Source organism: Elaeis guineensis, chromosome 12, assembly GCF_000442705.2.
Source record: "Elaeis guineensis isolate ETL-2024a chromosome 12, EG11, whole genome shotgun sequence".
In the NCBI taxonomy this organism is placed as follows: Eukaryota; Viridiplantae; Streptophyta; class Magnoliopsida; order Arecales; family Arecaceae; genus Elaeis; species Elaeis guineensis.
Window position 1 is genome coordinate 24,769,984 of NC_026004.2, and position 15,690 is coordinate 24,785,673.

The 15,690-nt window shown below is 33.1% G+C and overlaps 1 pseudogene; it reads right to left on the reverse strand.

Annotated features, from left to right (window-relative positions):
- LOC105054639 (uncharacterized) overlaps positions 1 to 13,640 on the reverse strand; it is a 66,314-nt pseudogene extending 52,674 nt beyond the window's left edge.
- Positions 13,641 to 15,690: the final 2,050 nt, after the last annotated feature.

Below are 15,690 nucleotides of genomic sequence, written 5' to 3' on the forward strand. Positions count from 1 at the left end.
AGATGAAGAATATAAATTTGAAGAGGAGGAAGACAAAGAGGATGTTGCTTTTACACGTGTTGACGGTGATCTTGGAGATTAGGATTTTTATATTACTTTAAATTTTTGGATTGGATATCATGATAGACACTTTGGTATCTTTATACTTGCATCACGAACAATTGGACTTATATGTTTACTTTCATATTTTAATTTAAGTTTAGACAATTGATCTTTAAACACTATAACTTTCATTTAGTTCAACATATTTGTATGGTTCAATAGTTCATACTTGTTTGTAATACCATAGTAGTTATTTTTTTGTGGCTACTTATTATCTCATTATATTTTGAACTTTTTTAATATCCTTTGTTTGTGCATAAATCTGAATTATTATGCTTCTTTTATTCATATTTGTGCTCATAAATTGATAAATCATTGATAAATATATATAGAATCATTTATTCCCTATCGTGTACACACACACACACGTGCGTGTGTGTATATATATTTATACTTATATCTATGTTTATAATTTTTAACAACCTTTTATGGTGCCAAGGTCTCTTGGATCCTATGTAGGAGGTGCAATGCAAGGTGCATGTCTTGACAAAATGAAGTGCAAAAATATCAATTTACAAATAAATAATAGTAAATACATGACACTAGAAAGAACAACTATGAGTTATCAATTCATAAACACAAATTCAAATACAAGCATTAGAATTCAAACATATATGAAGGGCATGGTGTGTCCACTATTAAAAGTTCAAATATAATAAGACAATAACTAGCTAGAACAAAAAGAAATATTATGGTATTGTCACCAAGTATGAGCTATTGAAGATTAAAGAGGAGGAAGAGCAGCAGCAACAATTAAAGGAGGAGAAGGAATAGTAGCGGAGCACCACCAGCAAGAGGAAGAGGTGAAAAGAGAAGGTAGAGAAGGCAGAGGAGTAAGAAAAAGAGCATCAGCGGAAGGAAAGATCAAGTAGTGGAAGAGCCCCTATTTCAGAGGGGCCAGGCCGTCCCCTACTTTTAATGGAGGGTGATGAACACTTGAATTAAGTCACTAGATGCATATAATTCTATTTAATTATACTTTATTTATTAAGAATTTGATGCTCTCTAGTTTATTTTGCAGATAATTAAAAGTTTGGGTTTATACGATTCAAATTGGACTCAAATTGGATCAGACTTGAGTGAATCAGATAACCTGTTTCCATTCTAATGTGAATGTGACTTAAAGATCAAGGGTTAAGAAGCAATCTCTCCAATTAATGATCCAGATTAGAAGATAAATGAAATCAAATATGAACACAACTTAAATCTCAAGGGCTCAGATTAAAAAATCACTCTTCATGAAGATCCAAGTATGAATATTACTTATTGATCAATAGAGAAGAAGCAATATGAAGATCCAAGGATTCTTATTCATGCTCCCACCTCTCTTTTCATAAAATTATAGCCTCTTTTCTATAAATACATCCCAACCCTCCTTTTTGCCAAGATCCTCAGCAATGGCATCAAAATTTGATGTATATCGTAGTATACTAAAATTAATCTTACTCACTACTATGCAGATAGGATGAGTCGAGATCGTATCTGCAGAGATCTTATATTGATTATTTTAAAAATATAAAAAAAATAATAAATTACAAAAAATTAAAAAAAATAAGGAGATTGCAATAAAAATATTTTTTATTGATTAAATAAAGAAGCATACAATAGAAAAGAAATAAAAATTCAATACAAAAATAATGAAATCAAATTGATCTTCTCACTGTGCGTGATAATGGATGTGCCTCCTTGAATCCTTCGTCTTCCTCCATGCAGACAATGGCAGGATGGCTGAAAGACTTGATCTAGAAACTCCAAAAAAGAAAGGTAGATGGAAGAGAGTATGAAAATATAAAAAAGATAGCAGTACTAGGATTAAGATCTCTTCTAGATTTGATGGAAGGCATGCTAGGGTTAGGACCTCTCCTAGACTTCTTGGGATGTAGAAAATAGATCTACAAAAGAATATGGTGTCATGCTAGGGTTAGTACCTCCTCCAGACTTATGAAGAAGAAAGAAAGAGAGATGAGGGCAGCAGCTTGGAGAGAAACTTAGGCATTGGCTTGATGGGAAGAGAGAAAGAGTAGAGCTTTGATGGAGGAGAGAAGGAGGAAGAGAGATTGTTTAGAGAAAACAAAAATAAAAAAAAATCAAAAAAATATTTACTATTTTATTTTTTTAGTTGATTATTTCTTTTTTTCGTATTCTTATTTTTCATACTTTATTTTGCTCATTGATTTATTTTTTTATTATTAATTAATTTATTTTAATTACTTAATTATCTTCTATTTATTTTTTTTTAAAATTTCTATCTTATATTACTCTTCATATATGGTAGCTTTACTACTTTCTAACTAGATTACTTTATTTGTATGTATAAAAAAATTTTTTGCTTTTTATAGCTTAGTGATTTACTGTATTCTATAGCTTAAAATAATTTACTGCTTTATATAATTAATAATTTTTTATTTTCTAAGTAGATTAGTGTCCTTATCTTTTATTTAGATTACGTAGTTACCTTTTATTCTTAACTGTGAGATTACTTTATTTGCATAGTTAAGTAGCTATCTTATTTATTACTGCTCATTATTCCTAGTGATTTACTATTTTTTATAGTTTAAAATAATTTATTATCTTAAAAATAGATTTAATTTATTACTTTATTTGTAGCTTACCTACTTGTCATTTTAATCTTAACATTATTTACTTTTCATTTAGTTAGATTCACTAGATCTTCTCATACCTAATTAACCTAATTTAAAACTTACCTCTTATTCCTTCTTGCTTAAAGATAACATAAAATAAAAAGAATACAAAGACACCATAAAATATTTGACTAATATAAATAAACTAATTAAATCTTAAAAGCTACTTAATATGTTTGGACACTTTTTCTTTTTGTATTGCATATTTTCATAAAATATTTTAAGGATATTTAACCCAATTAAATAAGATAAGGTGGGGATTTGATCACCCTTTCTTGACCTATAAATCACAATCCTGCATTTGCATTGACCTAAGCCTCTAACCTAAAATTAATTAGACATTGGGCTTTAAAAACTCTCGAGCTCAATAGGATAAGAAATCTTAAGAGTTGGATCAGATTAAGATTGGTGTCTAGAAAAGTAATTCAGAGATTACATCCTGAAAGAAGGTGGTTCATTAATTGGTTTCGTTTGCTGATCTAGTCAATTTAGTTGGTATCTAAGGAAAGCAATGGAGGGACCCCCACCAACCTTGTACTTACCTGATCAGTTGAGTGGCTAATCTTTTACTTAGAGTGCTCGAAGGTGACTTTGGCAGTTAGGAGCTATCTAGATCTTGGGTAACCTTAGGATAGAGTTGACTTGATTGCATCACTTATTTATAAAATAAAAAAAATAAATAAAAACAACCTTCTCATCTATCATCTCTAGGTCTAGGACTCTCTTAGGATTCTCATCTTTAGAACTTCTCTCTTTTTTCATCTTCTCTTCTTCTTCTCTCTCTTTCTTAAAAAAAAAAAATCAAAAGGGGATTGTTCTGATCTAGACCTCTTGATTGTATATTAAAATAATTAGAACAATCCGATAAATTAGATCTGTGCTAGAAATATGAATTTCTATAGTAGAGAGGATGAGCTATCTCATAGATTAGATCGTCTACTGGCTATTAGACACTCTCTCTCTGCATCTTTTCTTCCTGCATAAAAAGTTGAATGTCCAATCGTGCACTAATTTTTTGAGTTTAAGTATGAGCAAGTTCATCAAAATCAAACCCAAATAGCCTACGAACTAGAAAATAACCTATTCTTTAATGACTACAATCCAGGTTGGGGGGTTCAACCAAATTTTTTATGGAACCCACACCCAGTGGGCACCCCAATAACACAAGGATCTACGTCTATTGAAGTACTTTATTACAACATACCCTATTCACAATATCAACCTTCTCCAACTACCTATAGTCCATCATTTGAAGAGAAGGGATTGAAAGCACCAATCAGCTCCTTCACTCCTCTATGCAATCTTTAGCCAAACTAGAAATTCAAGTCGATCAATCAGTAATTGCAATCAGTAGGGAGGAGGAAAGAGAGCTGCTTAGTTAGTCTGAGAATAACCTAGAGAGATAATACCTGACTAAAAATTTTAATGTCCCTGTAATTTTTTTTGAACAATCGATTATGACTCTCGAGAATAAACTGATCATAGAACAATCCTGCACAACCAAAATGACCAGCACAGATAATTCGACTAAGGTAGAAATATCTAGAGAAAAATTCAAATAGTGGGATAAACCAATTTCATTATCATCTTACCTATCTATGGTCCCATTCCCAAGTGTCCTAGAATCATCCATTCCTTGTAACGGGAAAGGAGGACAAATTGATGAAATGAAATTAATTGAGACTTCTCAAGGACCATAAATGAATAATATAATAGAAAAAATTACACCCATAATTCTCCTCTAGGATTCTTTAGATCCCTATTTAGCTTACTTTGGGGTGGATGATTTTGATATCGATGGATATATCACAAAAATAAATGATCTAGTTGATACGTCCTATCCTAAAATCATCCTACTTTAAATCAAAAAATATGAGCCATCACCTAACCCTCCAATAGTTCTCTTGTTAGAATCATTTCCTGCTCTAGAATTGAAGTCACTTTCTGATGCACCCACTGATCCCCTTCTAGTAATCCCTAACCAAGAAGTCCAACTTGTAGGTATTCTAAAAGCACATAAAGAAGCTGTTGGGTGGGATATCTTTGAAATGAGGGACAATGATATGAATATTTTTATGACTGATTTCTCTGTTTTAGGTATTACTTTCGAGGACTGTCTCCAAAATCTTTCTATAGTGTTAAAACAATATATGGAGATAGATTTAATGTTAATTTGAAAAAAATATCATGCTATAGATTAAAAAGAGATGATATCGAAACATGTCATATCTGAGATAGGGATTAGAGTAGATCAGGTTCTAATTGAAGAAACTTTTAAACTACCAACCCTAATCTCGGTTCAACAAATACAATCCCTTCCTGATCATCAAAAAAATTATGAGAATATTCTTAGTCCCTGGTATTGCGTGCTTGCCCAGTACATTCTATTAGTCTGGGCTAATCGTTGTAAAGCATTCCACAAACATTTTTCTGCCATAATGACAAGGTCTCCTGATTGATCTTGTTCTTTTGACTCTTTGATGGATATATCTAAGTTAGTTATAGGTGGGACTTCCTCATAGTATCCGACCGAAAATGTTAAACTTAACGCTTGTTGGGAGATAATCCAGCTTATGCAATATTGTTAGTTTCTTTTTATTTTGTAAGAATCTCTAAAAAGATAATTAGCCAAGTTGAATCTCTATAGTGGAGTGGATGAGTGTGCTACTAGCCAAGTTAGGGGGAGAGCCACGTTCACACTAGCTGAAATCAAGAACACATATTGAACTCAGATGGTATCCTTTCTTGTTATATTATAATTTTTTTCTTCCATTGAGAATAATGAAAATTAAGTTAGAGGGAAGAATAACTAATTTAATTAAGTTTTTAAGTATGGTCAGAAATAATTAGCTTTGTGTACCTAAATTTTATCTCGATTTGGAGTTAATCAAGCATCCTAATCAATGATTGATTGATGGTCTAGATAATTTTAGAGATATCGAGGAGAAAATTATTAAGAACACCCAATAAATAGTAGGATTTAGATTAAAATAAATTTTGGAGTAATTCTAGAACCCTCTTCTTGTCTATCTCGATGAAGAATCTACTTTATAGGGGTATGGGTGTAAATATCAAAGTATGCAAAAAGTCTACCTTAATAAAATAGATTTTTAGCATTTCTCAATGAGTAACTAGACCTTTTTGCCTAAGTGTTGTTGTTCGCATCAAAAGATAAGAATATGAAGAAATCTCTTATAGAGTCAGTCTTAACTCATATCTTTTTTGACTCGAGTCAGTAAGTTTAAGGGATATTTTACACCTAATGCCCTAAAACTAACTGATTTGAGAGTCGTTGGCCTAAAGTCGCTATAAGAGTAAATTAGAAAGCTTAAGAGGTTAGGACATTGCACTGACTGTATATGAAAATATTTTTTCAATTTTTTTTAAAAAAAGAGAAAGAATAAGGGGAATAAACTCTAAAAAGACACTACACTAAACCCATAATATGTTAGAGGACTTAAAGAGTAGAGTGAAAAGTTGATGGAAGAAGATTTTTAAAAATTTTTATGGCTAATACTCAACCACTAATTAGATCGAATTGAAAATTCAATGATGTACCTCTTTAATGGTTTAGCTGAATATCAGCTATCGTTAGGAATATCTAGGATAACTTTCGATTCAAGGATAATTTGATGCATAATGCTAATGTATCTATTTTACTCGAGGACGAGTAAAGTTCAAGTTAGGCAATATGATGAACACTTAAATTAAGTCACTAGAGGTAAATAATTCTATTTAATTATACTTTATTTTTTAAGAATTTGATACTCTTTAGTCTATTTTGTAGGTAATTGAGAGTTTGAATTCATACAATTTAAATTAGACTCAAATCGGATCAGACTTGAGTGAATCAGGCAACCAGCTTCTATTCCAGTATGAATGTGACTTAAAGATCAAGGATTAAGAAGCAACCTCTTCAATCAATGGTCCAGATTAGAAGATAAATAGAACCAAGTATGAACACGACTTAAATCTCAAGGGTTCAGATTAAAAATCACTCTTCATGTAGATCCAAGTGTGAATGCGACTTATTGATCAACAGAGGAGAAGCAATATGAAGATCCAAGAATTTTTATTCACTCTCCCACCTCTCTTTTCATAAAATTCTAGTCTCCTTTCTATAAATACCTCAGCCCTCCTTTCTCAATCCATCAGCCCCCTTGTGGGGTTCTTCATCTTCTCTCCTCTCTCTTCCTCTTTCTCTCCTCTATCAAAGCTCTTCTCTTTCTCTCTTTTCATCAAGCCAATACCTAAGTTTCTCTCCAAGTTGCTGTCCCCATCTCTCTTTCTTTCTTCTTCATAAGTCTAGGGGAGGTACTAACCCTAACATGACACCATATTCTTCCATAGATCCATTCTTTACATCTCAAGAAGTCTAGGGGAGGTCCTAACCCTAGCATGCCTTTCATTAAATCTAGAAAAGGTTCTAATCCTAGTATCACTATCTTTTTCATATTTTCATATCTTTTTCCATCTATCTTTCTTCTTTGGAGTTCCTAGACCAAGCTTTCTAGCCATCTTACCACTGTCTGCATGGAGAAAGATGAAGAATTTAAGGAGGCACATTTATTATCACGTGCAGCAAGAAGATTAACTTGGTTTCATTGTTCTTGTATCAAATTTTTAATTCTTTTCTATTGTATGCTTCTTTATTTAATCAATGAAAAATATTTTTATTGCAATCTTCTTTTTTTTTTCTTAATTTCTTATAATCTATTATTTTTTTTTATATTTTCGAAATAATCGATCTAAGATTTCTGCGAATATGATCCCAACTCATTCTATCTACATAATAGTGAGTAAGATTAATTTTGATGTACTACGACATGCATTAGAGGGTAGTTGGGGAAGAAGAAGAAGAAGACAAAGAATGGATAGCTGGGAAGGAGGAGGAGGAGGAGAAAGAAGAACACTACAAAAAAAAAAGAGCTTTAGCAACGACTATTAGCGATGGCAATTTTGCCGTCGCTAATAATACTTTTTATTGATGGCAAATGACAACCAATATTTATTCCGTTGCCAAAAAAAGTTATTACTGATGGAATTTTTGGCTTTTAGCGACGACAAGTTGAGTCGCTAATAAAAAATTAATTTTATTTTTTTTAATTTGATTGTAAGATTATTAGTGATGGAAGATTCTTATTAGCGATGGTCTTTTGCTGTCACTAATAACCTTAAATTTTTTCTCCCACCGATTTCTCCCTCCCGCCCCTTATTTCCCCCATCCCCTTCTCGATTCTCCGCACATCCTCATTTTTCCTTACCCTCCTCTCGGTTTCTGGGTTGGCTCCCTTGCCCGCAACCGACCTCCTCTTTCCCCCACCTCCGATCCCCCTCTTTCTCCCATCACCGGATCCCACCACCCCGAGCCCCCGACCGTCGAATTCTGCTTCTCCAAACCCCCGATCGCCTCTCCGAGCCCCCATCCATTGGATCTCGAGCTCCTTGATTGTCTCACGCCTCCTCGAGCCCCGACTGCCTCTCTGAGCCTAGGACTGGCAAAATATGATCCGATCCACCAATTCGATCCGTGTTCAACCAATCATAAATATTTTTGGATTTAGGCTACATGGATTTGAATCATAAATGAATCAATCCATTTAACCCATTTAATAATTGGATTGAATTTAGATTTTAGATATCTAACCTATTTAACCCATTTAATATTCAAGTTGGATTGAGTTAGATAATCTATTTGACCTGTTTAACCTATTTCTGACCTATTTAACCCAATCTGTTTAACTTGTTTAATTCATTTAAGATCTATTTAATCTGTTTAAAATCTATTTAACCTATTTCTATCCATTTAACCTGATCTGTTTAATCTGTTTAATCCGTTTAACCTGTTTAACCTATTTAATCTAATTTGATTTATTTAATAAATAGATTAAATGGGTTGGATTGGATTACCTGTTTAATAAACAGATCAGATTTAGATTTAAATTTTTGACCCATTTAATAAACAGGTCAGATTTGGATTGATAATTTTCTGACCCGATCCATATTGATCCGACCCATTTATGATCCGATCTGATCTGATTGCCATCCCTACCTGAGCCCCCGGCCCACCTCCCCTCGATCGCCTTCAGTCTTCCTCTTTTCCTTATCACCAAATCGACCTTCCCTAAGCCCCCGACTGCCTCCCCGAGCCACGATCCCTTGATCGCCTCTCTGAGCCATCGGCCTGCCTCCCCCGTCTACTTCTTTGAGCCCCCATCCACCTAATCTTGAGCCCTTTGACTGCCTCCTGCCTCTCCGAGCCTCGGCTACCTCTCCGAGCCCCCGACCTTTCTCTCCCTGACTGCCTTCGATCCCCCTCTTTCCTCTTCACCCTCTTATTCTCTCCTTACATCCCCCCCACCCTCAATTTTAATCTCCCCCACAGGCAATCGACCGACCCCCCCTCTTCCTCTCCCGGTTCCCCAGTTTATGCGTGCCACCATCCCCGCCGGCACCCCACACTGCTTTCTTGTTGCCACCGTCCATTTGTCGGATTTTCTGTGCCGCATCCCCTCTTGGTTCTCCAGCTCATGCCCTCCCCATTCATGTGCCGCCATCTCCCCCTTCGCCATCCCCGCATCGCCAGAGTCCTCACGCCACCTTTCCCCTATCGGATCCATTCCCGTGCTCACAACCTGATGGTCATTTCGGCTCTATTTTTGGTCAGATCTTGATTTTTACCTATTGCTTTTTTAAACTTCTTTCTCGTTCATGGGTTTTAGATCTGGAAGTTCATTTTTTCTGGAATATGGATGTTCGCCTGTTGGATTTTCTGCACCACCCCATTCCCTCCTAGTTCCCCAGCTCACACCCCTATCTTCTCCTCTTCTTTATACGCCTCCTTCTCCTCCTCTATCGATAAGGCGAGGCAGCTTTGGAAGGTCTGTTGTTCCACAGATAATCGGCATGCAGCCATCGTTAGATGGAACGGAGAAGAAGACAATGCGAGAGGGATATTTTCCCCAAGTTGGCTTATAAATTTCTTTCTCAAGATTGGCTGGATTCTCTTCCTTGTTCTTCTTCTTGTCCTAGGTCTTCAGGTGGGTAATGGAGGTGATATTATGCTGGAGAGGATGACGGGAGCAGGAGGAGGATGAGGAGGACGACTGTAGGGGTTCGAGGTCGGGCCACCGTTGGACTAGCTCTGGCCCGGTGATGACAGAATTAGAATTAAAAAATTTAATTATGATTTTTTTAAAAAAAATAAAAATTATTAACAACAACAAATATCATCATTAATAGTTTTTTAAAATATTAATTAATAAAAAATATTAATGATGGTATTTTTTATCGCTAATATCATCGTTAATTAGCATTATTAGCGATGGAATTTTTATCGTCTCTAATAATGATAATTAGCGATGATATTATTTTTGATGGATTTTTAATGATGGAAAGCCGTCGCTAATAGTATTAGTGACGGTGATCTGATTATTAGCGATAGTATTTAGTCATCGCTAATAATCTTTTTTCTTATAGTGAAAAAAGGATGAAAGAAGAAAAGGGCAAGGAGAAAGATGAAAAGCAAGAGAAGAGGAGGACGAAGGAAAGGGACAGGTGTCCTCTCCCTTTGGATGGCCAACAATAGCAACAGAAGGAGAAAAAACCAAGAGGAGGAAAAATGAAGAAGAAGAGGAAGAGAAAGAGTGGTAGTGGTGGTGGAAGAAGAAGAAGAAGAGTGGCAATAATAGATAAAGAAGAAAAAAACTTACCAAATGTAGCTATGATCAAAAGCCTAAGAAGTCCCATCAGTTGCTATCCTTAGGAGCCCTCAATCCAGGGGTGAAAGTGAATCGAATAATATCTGTCTGTATTTATTTTTGTGTCCAAATCTATCCAGATATAAATAGAAATTTGAGCATCTGACTAATATTCATATTTGTATCCATATTTATTAAAAAAAATAGATATAGATAGACAATTATCTGATCTATATCTGAATATTCAATTTTATTTGTAATCTTATTTAATTTTATATAGTACTCATTAATTTTTAAGAAAAATAAATAATCAAATTAACATGCTATTAACTTGAGTTACTATCCATTAAGTAATGTCTTTGGTTCTGTAGCCGTAAAATTTACTCATCTAACTTATATCCGTATTTGTATCTATATTTTTAGTATCCGATTTGTATTCATCTCCATTTAAAATAAACATGGATATAAATTTTGTATCTGATCAATATCTATATCCATATCTGTATTCATTAAATAAAACAAATATAGATATGAATATGCTAGTATCCGATCCATATCCAATCAATTTTCAGCTATATATAAATCCCATCTCTTTTTCTTCGGTCTTTTTTTTTTGGCCAGAAAGCTCCAAAAATCCTATCAAGATTAGATGGTTAAGACCGCAAAGAGCCAAAAATACTTTTTCTATGTCTGAGTTTTCTTTAAGATATAAAATAGCCACATCTTTTGTGTCTTTGCAAAGGGCTTCTCCGTGTATAGGAGAGGCAATTGGTATGGGCTTGGCTTGCACCTTCACCAAGGCATGCCTTAGGTGCACCTTTGACAACACTGACACTTTGAAATATTTTCTTTTGATAGCCTTCATTTACTTCGGGCAATTATCATTTGTATAATTATGGTATATTTTTGTCTAGAAGATCCCTAGAAATTATTTTGTTTTATGTCATAAAACTCGTGTCTAGGAGCTTACTATCTTCTAGTTATCAATTAATTATAATCAAATAATAATTAAATATAATTTTATTTGAAAACTATAATCCTAGAACTATGTTAGCTTAGTTTCAAATTTCTTAGGACATTTAACAATGAGAAGATTGATAGTAAAAGAGATATAAAAAGTTATCTATATGGTATAAGAATTTAAATAAAAATGTGGCAAGGCAATAAGTAAGGTTTTTATTAGAATCAATAGACAAAAATGCAAATATGATGAATGCAGTAGATAAGAGCATAGAAAATTAATACAGATGCAAAAAAATTGTGTATCATAAAGATATAAATACATTGAAGATTTCATTTGAACTAATAGAGGTATTTTGTTGACTATATTACCAATAATGACTTAGTGATGTAAAATGAGGGCCTTATATTGGGAAATGGTAGCACAGAAATATAAATATATCAGTGATAAGAAGGTTTATGGAAACTCGCTGACACAACTTAGCCCTTGGTAATAGTCAATGACAAAATCTTCACAAAGACTATTTTGCATTGATGGATAAGGCAAGGCTTAAAATCAAAATACCCTGATAGGTTTTTATTGATCTAAAGAAGGTATATGAGATTTTATTAAGCAAATGTGCAAATCACATGTATAAATTTAGTAGTGAAGAAATGTACAGGACTAGGATTAAGTAATTATACCTTTTACAACTGCTAATGAAACGCTCATAGATCTTTTAAAGGTAGCCCTACTTGCATTTACATATCATTTGAAGATGTTATATTGATGAATAATATAGGGAATGTGTGAAGATCAAAGTTATTTTTTAGTCTATTTACAACATACCATTCACTATTTTCATATGAAAATTGATATCAAATATTCACTAAACTACAATAGTAATATTATAGTTAACAATATCATGTATTCAAATGATTGCTATGCACTTTTGTATCATAAACTTTTTACAATGCCACTTCCACACTTGCAACTAAATCAATCATCACACATGCTCCTGATTCAAGTAACTAGAGGGGAATATAATACTAACTACGTATATAATAGCCTCACTGACATGAACATTCATTATGATATTTGTACAACCAAAGTAAAATATAAGGATCACAACTTTAATGAGGATAATTGTAGAATTAACAATTGAGTGAAAGTCAAAAGCAATAGATTCATCGGATACATTTATCTACAAATTGGCTATATCACACCCCAAGACTTTTGGGAGGTTCACATGAATGTCAACTTGATTGAGGTTAAATGAAGATGAACCCTCAAGTTTGTGCAATGGTCCAATACCATTAAAACTTTAGTGGTTATCTCCAAATAGCATTGCTATAAAAATTTTTAATCTTGTTTCTAGCAGCTTGGATTATTCTTTCATCTAGAGACATCTACCAGCATGCTAATAAGTACCAATATATTGGTAAGAAATAATATTTGCAAATAATTAACAAGATATGAGTTCTTTATGCAAAATTCTATCTTTGATTTGCTTGGTCCACCTTTCTCTTCACCCTTGACCTCCACATTCTCATCCTACTTCTCCTCTTCCTCCTTTTCTTCTTCCTCTTCCCTTCCCACACTGCCGACTTGATCTCTCCTAGTCGCTCTCAACTTTTGCTGCTCCCCTTAAATCTTCTCAACTAGCATCACCTTCTCATATCGCCGCATCAATGTCTCTAACCATTGCTCCCCAAGCTGTGATAGAGCCCTCCCTGATGGATCTTGAAACCTCTCCTAGTACAAATGGTAGAGGTATGGCTCTCGCTCCCTCATCGCATCCTTCGAGAAGTGCTCCCCTCCTTTGATAAGCACTCTATGTATGCTCATCGTCAGTTCTTGACTGTCACCGACCTCGCCTGCACCTCTTCCGTTATCAAGCTCCGACCGTGACGAAGATAGTTGTGGTGCTGCTCCATCTCACAGTCTACTTTCAGCATCTTGAAATCTCGAAGCTTGTCAATGATGAGCTCCAAGTTGTAGCGCTTTGCCATTAGGAAGAGATCAAGGTAAATAATCTGGGGTGAAATATAGGGTTCGGGGGCAAAAAGAGAGAGAGAGAGAGATGAGAGATAAAAAGGATTAAGGAAGATGAAAACATCATAGGAGAGGAGGTCGAGAAGGGTGGACTTGCACTAGGAGGGGTCAAGGGTTGGCGGCAGATAGTGACAGAGAAGTAGAGGCCTTCAATAGAGGCCAAAAGTAGTCTGTGATGCCTTCCATGGCCGACCACTCCATGCTCTTTTTCTCTCTCTCTCTCTCTCTCTATTCGTCGGTGCTGCATGAGGCATCGTTGGATTGGAGATAGTTTGTTGATATGATGGAATTCTTAAATGAGATATTTGTGACTTGTGCCGACCATGGTGCTTGGAATAGACTAGGTTAAAAGGTTTGGCCCAAAGTATTTGGAGACTTGGATAAGTTCGGATCATAATTTGAAAAGATAGCCATTTTTCAAATGCAAACATTCTTACTGGGCTTCATTTTGGGCTTCAAAGGTAGAGTAACATTAGGATAATATTAGATGTGGAGAATGTAGGACATTAATTTGGTGTTGCTTAAAAGAAATATATATGTATATACATATTTTTGAAAATTCTAAATCCAAAAATATTGAATAAATATTTGATAATAATTTGAAAAGTACATCTACAGAAGAAAGGGTCATAAAAATGTTAATAGGAGGAGCTAGAAAATCTAATTTGTGGCTTCTCTTTCTCTTCTCATAAAGTCATAGGAGGAACAAAAGATTTGCCTTCAACAATAGAAATAATTTATTTTGATAGAAATAGTATTTGATCGATGATTATGATTCTATCAATCAAGATCAATTTTAATGAATATGATAAATATATTTCATGTAATTTATTTGTATATTTTTTTATTATAGTTTAGTTAGAGAATGAGTGTAAATAGTTACATACATACATATATGCATACATATATAAATATATATATATATATATATATATATATATATATAGAGAGAGAGAGAGAGAGAGAGAGAGTAAAATAAGTATTCATTTAACTTTGGTTATATATGCACCTGTGATGCATGTTTGCTATGTAAAAATTTTAAAAAAATAAAATGATAGCTTAATAATAAATAAATTTTTATTTTCAAAGTATAATTTAAATATGATAAAATTACAATTTTTTTTTAAAATTTAAAATTAGTTAGATTTGTTAGTTTTTATATATAATTTTTATAAAGACTATATTATAAAGTTTCTATTTTTATATTTTTTGAAACAATAGTTTGAACTAGTAAAATTCTATTTTGGAAATGTTAAGAGAGTTTGTGTGAAAAATTTTAAATTTTAGAAGAAAAATCATCTAATTTTTCTAGCTGTCATTGATAAAATTTGAAAATATAAGGTTGAGTTATTGAGCTACATATATATGGTGGGAGAGAAGGGGGTGGAGATTTAGTTGTTTGAGTTTTTTAATTAAGAATCATTATTTAATTTACATAAATTTATTTTTCAAAATATCCATATTTATAAGGATTGTACAATAAATTTTTTTGTAAGATAATACTAATTTGCTGAAGATCATCTAAAAGTCCCTTTGTGCTTTTTTTGATATAGCATAGATAATTCATGAGTTGTTAGCTAAGTGTTGATATCTATCAATAGCTTGCCAAATAAAAATAAATATAATAGATGATTTTTTTTTTAAAAAAGATGACTATATGAATTATATTATCAAAAGAGAGAGAGAGGGAGATAATTCTCATTAGATGCTTTTATTAATTTATATGACTTGGAATAACTGAAGCTTCCCTTTTCATGAATATTTCCAAATAAAATATGGTTAAGAATTTACATATATAATCTATGTATATCTCTATTTGTATATGTATCTATAACTTCAATTTAGATGTTGTTTCTAAATATCCCAAACTAGTTGGACTCCATTTTTTTCAGGAAAAAAAAAAACCCATCTCTCATCTAGAACCCATTAGAATCTTTTTTTATCATTTTTTAGAAAAAAAAAATTGATAATCCTTCTCTATTCCATATTTTTATTTCTATTATCCTCCAATTTGATATGTCTGATCGCCAGTAAGATAAATATAAATAAACAAACTCTTATACTTTATATTTTTGTTACAAAAATATCTCAAATCATAAGTTTTGTATCTTTATTACAAGATAATGATCTCATGCTACAACTACACCTATTTTGTATATGAAGTTTCATATAAAATATCATAAAATCATGGTATATATAAGAGTATGATATTGCTTAAATTTTATCTGTATCCTTTTGCTTATCAATCAAT